Source organism: Myotis yumanensis, unplaced genomic scaffold (assembly GCF_028538775.1).
Source record: "Myotis yumanensis isolate MYYU_CA2020_CCGP unplaced genomic scaffold, mMyoYum1.0.hap1 SCAF_21, whole genome shotgun sequence".
Classification (NCBI taxonomy): Eukaryota; Metazoa; Chordata; class Mammalia; order Chiroptera; family Vespertilionidae; genus Myotis; species Myotis yumanensis.
In genome coordinates, this window is record NW_027223772.1 from 5,392,583 (window position 1) to 5,408,163 (window position 15,581).

General features: G+C 37.9%; 1 protein-coding gene across 3 annotated transcripts in view; it reads right to left on the reverse strand.

The window, feature by feature from the left end:
• Positions 1–15,581, reverse strand: part of LINGO2 (leucine rich repeat and Ig domain containing 2) — a 1,208,426-nt gene that overhangs the window by 931,138 nt on the left and 261,707 nt on the right. For all 3 annotated transcript variants that reach the window (XM_070400858.1, XM_070400856.1, XM_070400857.1), the window contains exon 2: positions 4,428–4,524. The gene's annotated coding sequence lies outside the window, so the exon portion shown is untranslated. The remainder of the gene's footprint in view (positions 1–4,427; positions 4,525–15,581) is intronic.

Below are 15,581 nucleotides of genomic sequence, written 5' to 3' on the forward strand. Positions count from 1 at the left end.
CAGCGTAACTCAAGAGTAGATTATGGAGCTAGGAGAACACTGCATCCATAAGGCATTAAGGCATTCTTTGGCTACAGATTAACTATATATTTAAAATCTCTAAACTAAAGATTCAAAGGTACATAATCAATGTGAAAACAAAATTTAGTTTTGTCCTGGATGCAAATGAGGACAGACCAGGTGAGGGATTGAGTGAAGAGAAGAAACAATGAAGAAAATCTCATAGGTTGTGTGGATTTGGACATTGTCATCTAGGTGTCAGAAGTTAAGAAGTCTACTTAATGTAGTCTGTAGTAAAACTTATTTGGATAACCTGATGTGTTTTTTTAAGTTTACTTGGAATGTTTTTAAGCAGCACCAGTACACTGAAGTTCATCTCAGGGTTCATTATTCCTGTTATCTAAGATTTGCCTTCTTCACACTCTGAATGCATGAAAGATAAATGCTGTAGCAAGAAGAGGTGAAAAAGTAACGCATTTATGTACTACTCTGGAAGAGGAAAGACTAAAAGAAAAGCAGGGCCAAAGGAAGATGGTCAGGAGAATAGTATGAAAAGTAAGATGAGCAAGGTGAGATGCTTCAAAGTCTAGATACACAACAGCCAGTAACTGTCATAGGGTCCTTTATTTAAGGGCCTTGTGCTTCTTTCCAGGCTAAGATTGACTTCTCAAAGGGTCACAGAATTCAGGGCATTCATGGCTAATGCATTTATGGAAGAATGCATTAATTCATTAGGGTGTATATTCTGTCATGTAAAATGTCTTAGTCGCCATGGCTAAGCAAATCAAACTGATTTATCTTTCGCGTAACATTCAGCAGGAAGCAATCGAGACTGTTTTGCTCTATAAATTAAGCCAAGAAGCCAGACTGCTTCTACGTTGTTCTTTTATCTTTAGACAGCTGTCCTTGTCTGTAAGATATAAGATGACTCGCCAGGACATCCCACCCCACAATCATTTTCCAAGTTACTAGAGGAAGAAGGAGGAGAAGCATAGGCATAGAACCTTTAAGGATGTGACCTAGAAATGGCACAAATTATTGTAGCTCAGACTTCATTGGGTAGAACTTGGACACATGGCTAAACCTAGATACAAATTATGTATATAATCATATTACCAGGTATTGAGCTGGGGGACAACTCTGATAGTTTATTTAACTGAGAGAGGATATTCAAACACAGCAGAACTAATGAAAATCAACAAGCACATTGGCGAAAAACAACAAGAATTTGCAGAAGATACTTGAGGCATTCATTCAGAAAATTTCTGAATAGCCTTGCAAAGCAGATGAAATAGCTCTAAGCTACTGATGCTTTCAACATCTAACTTCAAAGGTGATGGTAAATTAAGTGTTTAAGAGCTTAAACAAAACAAATGCAGGCTGATTGTTCCCATATGTGCTTATGCTATTGGCTGCCATAAAATAAAACCTTTCACAACTGGAAAATTGAGTTATCCTAGGATTAGGTAGCAGCTGTACCAGTTGCATACTTACTTGGTGCCAAGATTAAGTCCTCGCCCTATCATTCCGTAACTTTATAACTTGTTGAACCCCTGACTTCTATAAAGCTATTTTCATTAATCTGTAGAATGGGGATACAAACTACTAGAGTGAATATTTGCTAAATGAATGCACATGAAATAAACCAGTTATTAAGTTTTCAATAAGCATTAACCAAACTAGAACTCCTGTTATTAACTAGGATGGTATTTATTTATTTCTACTTATTTGTTCTATTAACTTCTTATATGTTCATGGGATAAAAAAAATCTTTTCAAAGCCACTCTATTGCCAAATTATTGAAGCATATCTGTTTTTTTTTTAAATTATTTATCTTAACAGATACTGAAGTGGTTCAATTTGATCTATAATAATAAATCTCCAGGAATAGATTGTGTAAAACTTAAAGCTTCAAGGAAAATAATATTAAGCCCCAGTTAGTGGTGTATACCAGAATTGTTTTTGTTGTAAATAATTACATATAACATGAGGACACTTAGGACCCCAGCCCAACCTGTCCTGAGCAAGATCTTGAGAAAAACATCTTGTACTCTATGTATTTTATAAACTTTCCAGGTTTGTAAACACTTTAAAGCTTTGGAAATATTTGGCCTAGAGATACAAATATGAAAAAGCTCATGATAAAGGCACATTACCATATAAACAAACCTAGTTACCTTGGCCTGATAAATAGAAAATAAAATGTGTATTTTCCTGGTTTAGGCACTTATTTCCAAGTTGAGGCTTCCCATAACAACACCCCTTCATAAGACATCCAAACTTTTGAAACAATTTTGTCCTTATTCTGGAAGATTACAAGGAGCTTTGGGGATTCACATATTATCAAACCTACTTGCAGATCTAGATATAGAGCTACAATATAAGATCATTAGTGATAGTCTAAGAAGTAGGTGATTTACACATATTTTCTGTAATCCATAAATGTCTGCAATATAACTGTTTATAATCCTCATCTTATGATGAGATTACTGAGCTTAAAAGAAGTAATTCACTATCTTAGAGTTAGTAAGGCATGAAGCAAATACAGGGTTATTACAGAGAAACAGCAAAGAGAAATGAGGCCCTAAGTGACTAAAATTTTATTGTCAAGAAACAACAATAACTTTTTAACTCAACCCAAAACTGGATGTAAAGTGGAAATTTGGAGCTGTTAATATCTTCTGCACAAAACTCTTGAATTGAAAAGTAATGCAGTATAGGAGGGACATGGACAAGTTTGCAGTTGTTTTGAGAATGTAAACTAATTCAAAATAGCTGAAGTAAAGAATGGCCTAGATTCCCGTCCCAAAGTGCTATGGGGGGAACCGTTGTCTATTTATGTTGGCGATTCCAGCCTAATATCTTCATTGCATTCATTAATCTTACACGCATTTACTCCACCATTAAAAAAAAAGAAAAGAAAGAAATGAACCTCACATTGGAACTGAAGGTGACTGAACGCTTCTTCTCAGAAATTCACAGTGAAAGTTAGCTTTTTTTCCCCTTTACACAACATAGAAAGTTAAAATGTAATCTTCAACTGCAGACATGGAACCTGCTCTCACAGAAATATTGCTGATTATTGCCAACACAGAAGCAAGACTCTGTAGCACGAAAGCCACAAGAGAATGCTTCACAGGCTCCCAAGATGTCACTGTCGAATAACCCAGGCGAATCTGACTCAAGGGGACAGAGTGGGTCTCTGGTGTGCAATCACTAGGGAATATGTGTTAGAGAGAATTTTCAGGCATGACAGCTAGATCCACAATATCCAGTGGTATTGCCAAGTCTCTAGGATAAAAGAGCCTATGTTCTGCCAACTGTAAATTAATCCCCTAAAATGTATTGAAATACCTAAAGTTTTCAATCAGCGATCAGCAATTCCCCCAAACAAATGTATTCTACATGATATCGTATTTTACATAAGCATTTATTTAATTATGCATTTTCATGGATATACCTACAGCAAAATAATGGCTTATATTTTAATAGATGTTACTTCATAAGGTCTTTGATATGGCTTCTATTTATTGAACACCTACTAGGTGCCAGAAAGAATTTTACGTGCTTTCCATCTATTATCTCTTATTTCAGTGGAATCTTGCAGCAACCTCATGGTACAAGTAACAGAAAAGGGAAACGAAAGTCATATTTCTTGAGTTGTGTACCAGTTAGCTGTGAAGGAAGGATTAGCACTATTTTCACTAAAGTATATCATCAGCCAGGACAGGGTACTGCATATAGGAAGCCTACTACAGATTTTCATTTCATAGCAAAGGTGAATGGGGAAATTATAGCACAAATTTCTTGTTAGCATTTCTATAATTTTCAATTTCTTTGAAACACTGTTATCTGTGTAACTAGTCAAGGCTTACAGAACTCTTTTCAAAAGCAGTGAAAGTATAAAGACAATTTCTTCACTTTGATTTTCTGTGTGAGGGAAGGCAATTATGACCCTTTTCTAAATGCCAGTTTAAACTTGAGGGTCTTGCCCTCGGCCTATGTTAATTTTTTGGCTCCTCGCCTGTCACATGACAGCAGAAATAGTAGAGCTTAGAGTTAAATTGCTCTTGTTCCACTTATTAGCTTTGAGACCCTGGATAAGGTTTTAATTTCTCTGAACTCTGTTTTAAACATTGGTACTGCCTGCGAACACAGTACTTACCTCCTCCAGCTGTGTGTTGACCTATTGACTAATTTAAATAATGTAAATACTATCATAGGACATTAATAGTAACACATTTGAGTTCCCTATTATACCCAACCCTCTTAAGGATCCATAAAATAATCATTGCAAAACCATGAAAAAAGTTTTCTTTGAATATCAAACTTATGTATTGGGTTGCAAACCTTCATAATTTTGTTTACACACACACTTCTCATCGCATTTTCCACAGGCAAACATATTAAGAAGCATTTCATCCTACCATAACATGAAGTGACTTCAATGTGGATGCTGCAACTTCATGTGGGTTACTTCACATATAAGGGTTCTACATCTTGAAAGCATCTCCAAAGGATTCCCTAAATGAAATAGAACAAAAGTGCTTGTGAACATGGGAGAAAACTTAGCCTCTTCCAATAGTGCTTATCTCAAGGTCCTTATGTCATTTTCCATCTGGCTGCTTTTGATCTGATTCTGAAAAAATAATCCCAAATGTATTTCCAGGCGGCAGATTCACAACCCCATCCAATGTATGACATCCATCCCTGATGGCACTATTGCTAGCATTTTCAGATCATTAGTTTCATTATATTTGCTTTTGTAAACCAATGGGTATTCTTAAATAGATATTAGAAAGCAATAAGTAGGGTATAAAACAACTTCCACATCAAACTGAATACTTTCAGTTAATCAATGATTTAAAGCCTTTAGATGAAGAAAAAAAGCACAAGAGCAATCAAGTTACAGCAAGCGTGTCAGAGAAAGAAAACTAATTTGAATGTTATAACTTGTCTCTTTTTAAGATGTTGTGGATGTCATTCTAAAAGATTAATGCATAAAATAAAGCCATGGTATGATATTGAAACATATTTATTTATTGCCTTTAATAACTTTATTATGAAAAACATATAATATAGTAGCCTTGACAATTTAGCAAATGGAAACCTCATTCATAAATTTACCAGGTATTATGCTCTGTTGCAAAAGTGTAGTGATATTTAGATTTCTCTCTCTCTCTCTCTCTCTCTCTCTCTCTCTCTCTCTCTCTCTCTCACACACACTTTAAAGTCAAAATTATTGAAATAAATTACACTGAAATCACATAAAATACAATGAAATCACATTTTTTCACCAGTCCAAGTCTCTTCTTTTAATAGCTATGTTGGTTTCATTACAATGTAAGCCTTTAAAATAGATAGATAGATAGATAGATAGATAGACAGACAGATAGACAGATAGATAGAATGTTGGTTGTGTGAATCACACTAATGAAAGTACTGAAACCTGATTGTGTGAAACATCTCAAGCTTAAGGAGGCATGTTATAGGGATCAATTTTAAATTAGTCACTCTAGAACAAATTTCATTATTTTATTCTCCTGGTGACTTTCTGGATTTCTATTTCTACAAAAATAGTTATTACAATTGTGCTGGATGTCATAAGTGAGTCTCCCCAAAAAACTAGATATGAAAATAAGTCCACATGGTCCATCCAATAATACTCACATCTCAAGTCCTCTTGATAAGTTTACTTCAGGTACATTCCTTGAACAAAGAAGTCCATTCTAATTTGCCTCTCAATAGAAGTTAGCTAAGAATTTTGTCAATGTTTAAGCTATTGGTTCATAGCCCAAAACCCAGCTTCTATATTCTGCACTGAGATTGCGGGGCTGGGTTGCTGCAGGCATTTCTCTTTGCCAGCTGACTTCCTGTTAGGTTCTGCAATGGGGGCACCACTGAGAGGCTGGTTTGGGGGAGGCAGGATGCAAGGAGGGCGGAGCTTATTCCTTCACATGTATTTGCTGGCAGTGTTGTTTCCACAATCATCCTTTATCCTGGCAGCAGAAATTAGTCTGTCTACAGATTTTCCAAGTCCTTCCAGAACCAGCTCATTCTGCCCTCTCAGAGTTGCCAGCAATAGGCTGTTTGCATCCCTTCCCGAGAGTTCTTGAGTTTGAGCTCCCTAAGGCCTCTCCACTGAGCTCCTGAGTTACCAACACTGGCTGCACAGCACCCCTCTAAGTGTGGACCTCAGCCCTACAGGGTCCTTTTCCAAGTTCCTAGTAACCCTGATTCTTCCTTTGGTCCCCAAGCACTAGGGTGGACCTGTCTCCTGGTGCCCACTCTCTCTATATAAACTCTAAGTCCCCCTTCTCCATTCCAGTTCTCTAACACCTGTTTAACCTGTCCTTTATATTACATTTTCTTTATTAAAACAACAGATATAGTTTCTGTTTCCCTCAAGCACTCTGTTATAGAATGTATATTTTATTTTCAGATTGAAGGTGAGATGCTGGAGAATGGGAAGAAGGAAAATGAAGAATCTAATATTCTTTATCTTTGAGATACTTTCCATTTAATTTATTATCTATTCTCCAATATATACCATGAAACAGATATGTTATCACAATTATTTATATTAATTAAAAGAGTGATAACATTTATTGATGTCCTACAATGTGTTAATTTTTATATATTATTTCATTTAATATTCATAAACTTTCTGAAAAGGAATTCTACTACATTCATTTTATTGAGGGAGAAATGAATGTGAGGCTAAATTGTAGACATCCAGTGAGCCATAGAACTGAAATGTGAATAACAATCTGAGTGCTAGTCCAAATGAGCAAACACGCAAATATTCATATTATTGCAGATTTAATTACACAATACCAAAAAAATTACATTTAATAACACAAGTCTCATCAGATTTTTTTTAGTATTGGAAGGTTGTCAACCTTATGGGGGCATACAAAAGATATTCAAAATGTTAATTTTCAATAGAAAGTTCAAATTTGATAGCTGGCAACAACTAGAAATACAAAATAGTTACTTTCTTTGACATTACAAGGTCATTTTGTTTATTTTGGAGAAATATACATCAAATACCTGAGTCTCAAAAATTCCATTTGGACTGTTAATCACACTTCCACATTGAAATTGTGTTAAAAGAAAAAGTAGTTAACATAAAAAGTACAACTAAATTAAACATAAAAAGTACAACTAAATTACAGAAAAACCATCATTGAAAACTGCCTGAAATCTAGCTGAACAGAACTCCTGTAATTAAAGGTATAAAGAAGAAGCCAAGTAGAGACTGGTAGGAGGGACAGAACGGGCTGATCCCACACCCACGTGTGGTGGATAAAAATTTGGAGGTAGCCCTAGCCCAGTGGTATTTTGTGTAAGAGCCACACTCAAGGGGCCAAAGAGCCGCATGTGGCTCGTGAGCCACAGTTTGCCGACCACTGCCCTAGCCACTTTGGCTCAGTGAATAGAACGTCGGCCTGTGGACTGAAAGGTCCCAGGTTCGATTTCGGTCAAGGGCTGTACCTTGGTTGCGGGCACATCTCCAGTGGGAGGTATGCAGAAGGCAGCTGATCAATGTTTCTCTCTCATCGATGTTTCTAACTCTCTGTCCCTCTCCCTTCCTCTCTGTAAAAAATCAATAAAACATACATTTTTTAAAAATCAATAAAATATATATTTTTAAAAATTTGGAGGTACATCTCTGCTTCAGAAATTCCTCCTGAGGAGACAGGAGTCCCAACCCTACACCAGGCCCCAAGCTCAGGATCCCCATGCTGGGAAGAGAAGTCCCCATAACTAATTGCTGTAAAAGTCAGTGGGGATTATGGTTGAGTGAGCCGGAGGTCTCTGGAGCCCCAGACAGTTCCTCTTAAAGGGCTCATGCACAGACATACTCAGACTCACTTCCTCTGAGTTCCAGCACTTGAACAGCAACTTGAAAGGCACCAGGGACATATGGGAAGGGAATGAAGTGTCTGCCATCAGAGTGAGACCTGGAGGGGCAGCTTTCTCCAGACAAAAGTGCTGGCAGAGGCCATTGTTCCTTTTCTGAGCCCATTCCCACAGAGCCTGCAGGCAGGCACCACATCTGAGTCTCCATCAACCTGGATCACACTGTTCACCCATTTCTGGTGATTCCAAATCAGAAAGGATATATGCACCCCTATGTTCATAGCAGTGCAATTTACCATAGCTAAGATTTGGAAACAGCCTAAGTGCCCATCAGCAGATGAGTGGATTAAAAAACTGTAGTACATCTACACAATGGAATACTACGCTGCAGTAAAAAGAAGGAATTCTTACCATTTGCAACAGCATGGATGGAACTGGAGAGCATTATGCTAAGTGAAATAAGTCAGTCAGAGAAAGATACATATCACATGATCTCACTCACTTGTGGAATATAATGAACAACATAAACTGATGAAAAAAAGAGATCCAGAGGCAGAGAAAGATCAATCAGACTGTCAAACCTCAGAGGGAAGGTAGGAGAGGGTGGGTGTAAGAGGGAGAGATCAACCAAAGGACTTGTATGCATGCATATAAGCCTAACCAATGGACACAGACAACAGGGGGGGTGAGGAAATGAATGGGGGGGGGGGATGGGGCAATAAGGACACATATGTAATAGCTTAATCAATAAAGAAAAAAAATGAAAAAAATAATAAATAAATAAAACAAGCCTCTATCTATGAACCTTACAAAAAAAAGCTAAAGGAATTCATCACCACCAAATTATTTGATGGTTGCCAGATGGAAGGGGAGGTTAGGGTGATGGTTGAAAAAGATGAAGGGATCTAAAAGTATAAGTTGGAAGATACAAAATAGTCATGGGGATGTAAAGTACAGCATAGGGAATATAGTCAATAATATTCTAATAACTATGTATTATGTCAGATGGGTGAGAGATTTATCAGGATGATCACTTAATAAGTTACATAATGTCTAATCAGTGGGTCGTACACCTGAAACTAATATAATATTGTATGTCAACTATAATTGAAAATAAAAAAATGATTAAAAAAAGAAAAGAATGCCCTAGCTTGTTTGACTCAGTGGTTAGAGCATAGCCTATGGACTGAAGGGTCTTGGGTTTGATTCCAGTCAAGGTCATGTTGCAGGCTTGATCCCAGGCCCCGGCCAGGGCACGTGTGGGAGGCAACCAGTCGATGTCTCTCTGTGTCTCTCTCACATCGATGTTTCTCTCTCTGTCTCTCTCCCTCCTTCCCATTCTCTAAAAATCAATGGAAAAATATATCCTCGGGTGAGGATTAACAACAACAAAAAGACTGTATTGGAATTTATAGTCTGTGACTCCCTAGATTAGAACCCCATAGTCTGCAACTCCCTAAATTAGACCTCATGGGGCCTTGCAGCTTCTACTTGCTGCCCTGAGGTTCCATGCAATGATGAAGCCTATCTAGCCTAATGGAGAATGAGAAGCCACCTGCAGAAGAGCTGAGTGGCCCAGCAGAGGACCAGCTGCACTGTCATATATGAGAGCGAGGCCATCCTGGGTCATGGAATCCTAGTCAGCTTCCAGGAAACAGCAAAGGCAGGTGGCGCCAGGTGAAAGAGCCAGAACTAATTATCAAATCATGAACAAATAAATGGTTATTGTATCAAGCTTCTATTTTTAATAACAATTTCATTGAGATATAATTCACATATCATAGTTCCCACTCTAATAAAAGTATACAATTCACTAGTTTTTAATATATTCACACAAAAGAGGTGGTTAGTTCAGCATTCAACTCAACCAATCACACAAGTCCTTTATCTTGAGATATTATACATCAGTTTGCAGCAAAATTTTTTCATGCATATTTCACATTTCATCGCACAGAATATTAAAAACATGTTTATTCAGAGGGTGTTATAAAAATAATAATCTATACTACTTTATCAAAGACACTTTTAAGTAAACTGACCTTTTTTTAAACTACAAATATGGTGGTAAAATACTATAAGTATTACTACCTTGAAATGTGGTAAGACTCTAACAATTTTACCTATGCCTTTGCATCATCAGTACAACTATCCATACAGTGGAAAAACAAATAGTATATCAGTTTACATTAAGAAGTAGTTTTCACTCAGTAGACCTTCCAGAAGTACCTTGGGAACTCCATGGTCTAAGGACCTAAATTATGAGAGATACTTATCAAATAGCTAAAAACAGTAACTTCTAAGAATTTAAACAGAGAAGCCCTGTCTTGAGCCAGAATCTCCACATCCACTCTCTACGCCTCTTCCCTCTCAGTGGCATCACTGTGGTGAATTATAAGGGGCTTAACCTAAGATGACAATAAGTGGAGTTGGAACAAAGGAAATGGCCTTGCCCTGACTGGAATCCTGTTGGTCACTGATAATTGCTTGTTAGCTTGTTAGCATAATTGTTTACCCATTCCCTGGGGTTCTGATGACTCCTGCCCAACCAATGTAAAGAATTCTGAGTAGCAGAGGGAATAGAACAGGGAGAAATACAAAGACTGAGAAAGAGATGGAAGACACAGTCAGAGATAAGAAACATAGATAAGAAGATAAATATATTGACAGAAGGAAGGATGTGTGAAGGGTAGGAGACTAAAAGATTGAGAAACAGTAATAGAGGTACAATAAGGGACTCTGGAGGAAGAGGAAAGGGAGGGAGAGAGGAAGAGAGGAAAGGGTTGAGGAAGGGACAGGGACAGGGACATAGAAAGATGAGGAGGAAGGTGAGAGAGAGAGAGAGAGAGAGAGAGAGAAGGAGAGAGAGAGAATGAATGTAGAATGAGAGTATATTATTTCATTAGATTGCCAAAAAAAAGGAAAGAAAAATATCTTGGCTTTGCCCTAATTTTCAAACAGTCACAGTTACCAACAAGATTTTCTTTGTTCTCTCATAATAGGTTGGTTTAATGTGGGTGTGGGTGGATGCTTGTGTGTGCAGTATGAAGGGTTTTGCTCTTTCCTTCTGCCATGACCTGGCAGCCACACTAGTATTTTTTGTTGTTGTTTGTTTGTTTTCTGTTCTGTTTTCTGAAATTCAATATTATTTTATATTGGTTTCAAGTGCAGAGCACAGTGGTTAGACTATCACATAATTTACAAAGTGGACCCCCTTGATAACTCAAGTGCCCGCCTGGTACCATACATACTTACTACAATGTTATTACTATATTATCCCGACTCTACTTTACACCCTTGTGACTGTTTCGTAACTATCAATTTGTACTTCTTAATCCCTTCATCTGTTTTGCCCATCCCCTCAACCCCTTGTCTTCTGGCAACACTCAGTTTGTTGTTTATATCTATGAGTCTTTTTCTGTTTCGTTTGTTTATATGATGCTCAGTAAGACAGAGAAAGACAAACATCATATGACTTCACTGACATGTGGAACCTGAGGAAGGAAATAAGCCTTCACACCGGCTGTTGGAGGCAGGCAGGATGCCCTGCGTTGGAAGCAGGCGGACCTTTGCACCCGCAGTGTGGAGAGGCTCCTGGGGCTTGAGGTGTACTGTCGATGCTTTTACTTTGCCACTTACACACTCAAGTCAGTCAGGCCTGGAGAAGCTTGGCGCATACAAACAGAAATAGGCTTTAAGATATAGTTTTACCTCTAACCATGATGACTTCTTGTGTTCGAGATGGAGAAAGCATTCATTCTCCCTAACCCAAACTTCCACTGGTCCTTTCAACCACACGTGATGCATGTCTAGATTCCCAAACATACCGTGAAGATCCACTGTGCAACCAAAAACAACTGATTCCCAAATAGTGTAAACACACTCTTATTGTGAAATATAAGGAAAGACACAATGCTGCTAATATTCACTTTAAGTGAACGAATAAAACAAGTCATAGAATGAAATGTCTACGCCATTATCAGTGCGGTACTATTAGCACTCGCATTGCATGGGATGTGCGCGGGCAAAGTGGTGAAGATGATTCATCACTAACAAGAAACTGGGAGTTCTGGGCTGCTATCCTCCGCTAAGGAAACCAAAGGGGGCTTGGCATCCACTCCAGGGCACAGCACAGGCCACAGGAGGCTGTTTGCAGCATTGAGTGGAGAAGGGTGAAGTGCCCTGGGAGCAGGAAAGGGCTACTAGCAGCAGCTGTTACCCTGGCAAACAGGATGCTCAGCTATGTACACTTACTGATTCTGGTGAGTTCTTCATACTTTCAAAATGGACCCTGATTTTTATTAAAGTGACAGCCTTTTGTCTTGACAGTGACTGTTTATCTGGAAAGTGGTGGAATCACAGTGATATTTCCCAACGATTCTGCAAAATGTTTGTGCATCAGAGATGCTCAAGGAAGTCATGTAGTGCTACACATGCCATGCTTTGTTGTCATTGGTTTTAGATTCGTCATCCCATTAAAGAGCTAAGGTTATGAGGATCAACAACATACTTTTTTAAATGTTTAACTAGCCGAAACCGGTTTGGCTCAGTGAATAGAGCGTCGGCCTGTGGACTGAAAGGTCCCAGGTTCGATTCCGGTCAAGGGCATGTACCTGGGTTGCGGGCACTTCCCCAGTAGGAGATGTGCAGGAGGCAGCTGATCGGTGTTTCTCTCTCATCGATGTTTCTAACTCTCTGTCTCTCTCCCTTCCTCTCTGTAAAAAAATCAATAAAATATATTTTAAAAAAATAAAAATAAAATAAATAAATGTTTAACTAAATTGTTTGACAACAGAATCTTCTCCCCATTCCTGCACATCGCCATCTCTTGGGATGGTGCCATTACTTTGTTACACTGTTTGGAAAATGCTGAACTTGTTGCTCTCTAAAATCCCTTAAACTCCAGAATTTTGCAATTCTAAGCAGAGGAACTGTTTAATATAGTAGGACTAAGTGGCAGTACGGGGAATCTTCCCCTAAAATAGCTCCAGGTGCCTCTGTATCTCAGGTGCTGGGAGTAAGCCTATTTCAGAGCAGGTGGTTGAAAGCCATGGAGAATCGGCCATGACTCAGATTCGGGATGTAGTGAACATCACATTGAAACACTGTGTGTGTGAAGCACTCCCTGGGAGGTGCTATTTACTTACCACCACTTCATTTTTAGGTCAATGAGACCACAAAAGGAAATTACCTTTTGGAAAGATCAGAAAAAAAAAAAGGAGGATCACAGGAATTAGCTACCCATCCCATGTACAGTGCAATGCCAAATACAAAATAGAAAGTTATGCACATAAAATTTGGCAGAATTAAGGAGCTTTACTTTGGAGGAGAACCAAAATGAAAATGCCGTGCCTGGAGTAAAATTAATGTTTTATTTTATGGATATGTTCCTCTTTTTAGCACAGCATTCCCTTGCTTCTCCTAAACTTTATGACTCCTGTTTGACTATTGTCTGTCTTTTACAGGTGACGCCTCACTATTCCAGATAGTGGTAATAAAGTCTGTACCTAGAGGTCTCCCAATATCCACAATATAAAATATGAATATATACCAGGGCAGTGACTTCTGTTTTCAGGACGTAAAAGATTATTTTTTTCAAGTTGCTCTGATTGTTTATATCACTTCATATGAAAAAAAAAAGGCATAAAAAAAGAGGTGGATCTGGAAAAAATAAAATTTACCCCGATTTTTTTTTTGGGGGGGGGGTTGTATTTTTTTTTTTTTTGTCTAAAGTTTTACATATGTCTCCTTTTTCCCTGCATGACCCCTCCCCCCAGCCATTCCCACCTTGGGCAAGCCCCCACCACCCCAGTGTCTGTGTCCATTGGTTATGCTAATACGCATGCATATAAGTCCTTTGGTTGCTCTCTAACCCCCCTCCCTTGTCATTTGTCTATGGATCTATTCTTGTTCATCAAATTATGTTGATCATTATATCCCACATAGGAGTGAGATCATGTGATATTTATCTTTCTCAGACTGACTTATTTCACTTAGCATAATGCCGTCCAGCTCCATCCATGCTGTTACAAATGGCAGTTGTTCCTTTCTTTTTACTGCAGCATAGTATTCCACTGCATAGATGTGCCAAAGTTTTTTAATCCACTCATCTGCTGATGGGCACTTAGGCTGATTCCAAATCTTAGCTATTGTAAATTGTGCTGCTATGAACATGGGGGTGCATATATCTTTTCTGATTGGTGTTTCTGGTTTCTTAGGATATATTCCTAGAAGTGGGATCACTGGGTCAAATGGAAGTTCCATTTTAGTTTTTGAGGAAACTCCATACTGTTCTCCACAGTGGCTGCACCAGTCTGCATTCCCACCAGCAGAGCACAAGGGTTCCTTTTTCTCTGAATCCTCTCTAGCACTTGTTATTTGTTGATTTGTTGATGATGGCCATTCTGACAGGTGTGAGATGGTATCTCATTGTTGTTTTGATTTGCATCTCTCAGGTGATTAGTGACTTTGAGCATGTTTTCATATGTCTCTTGGCCTTCCTTATGACCTCTTTAGGAGAGTGTCTATTTAGTTCCTTTACCGATTTTTTGATTGGATTGTTTTGTTAAGTTGTATGTGTTCTCTATAAGTTTTGGAGATTAAACCCTTATCGTAAATATCATAGGCAAATAGGTTCTCCCATGTAGTGGGCTTTCTTGTTGTTTTGTTGATGGTTTCTTTTGCTATGCAGAAGCTTTTTATTTTGATGTAGTCTCATTTGCTTATTTTCTCTTTGGTCTCCATTGCCCTAGGAGCTATCTTGGTAAAGATATTGCTACGACATATATCTGATATTTTGCTGCCTATGGAGTCTTGTAGAATTTTTATGATTTCCCCTCTTACATTTAAATCCTTTAGTCATTTTCAATTTGTTTTTGTGTATGGTGTAAGTTGGTGATCTAGTTTCATTTTTTGCATGTATCTGACCAAATTTCCCAGCACCATTTATTGAAGAGACTATCTTGACTCCATTGTATGCTCTTGCTTCCTTTCTCAAATATTAATTGAGCATAATGGCTTGAGTCAATTTTTGGGTTCTCTGTTCTGTTCCATTGGTCTATATATCTATTCTTGTGCCAGTACCAGGCAGTTTTGAGAAGTGTGGCTTGATAATATAGCTTGATATCTGGTATTGTAATCCCTCCAACTTTGTTCTTCTTTCGCAGGATGGCTGTGGCTATTCGGGGTCTCTTATATTACATATGAATTTTTGGAGAGTTTATTCTAGATCTTTGAAGTATGACGTTAGTATTTTAATGAGGATTGCATTAAATATATAGATTGCTTTGGGTAGTATGGACATTTTAATGATGTTGATTCTACCAATCCATGAACATGGTATGTTCTTCCATTTGTTTATGTCGTCCTCTATCTCTTTTTTCAATGTCCTGTAGTTTTCTAAATACAGGTCTTTTAACCTCCTTAGTTAAATTTATTCCTAGGTATCTTAATTTTTTCGGTGCAATGGTAAGTGGGATTTTTTTTTCTCTTTATGTGAGTTCATTATTGGTGTATTAAAAGGCCATAGATTTCTGAGTGTTAATTTTGTATCCTGCTACATTGCCAAATTCATTTATTAGGTCTAGAAGTTTTTTGATGGAGTCTTTGGGATTTTCTATGTATAGTATCATGTCATATGTGAATAAGGACAGTTTAACTTCTTCTTTTCCAATTTGGATGCCTTTTGTTTCTTCTTCTTGTCTGATTGCATTGGCTAG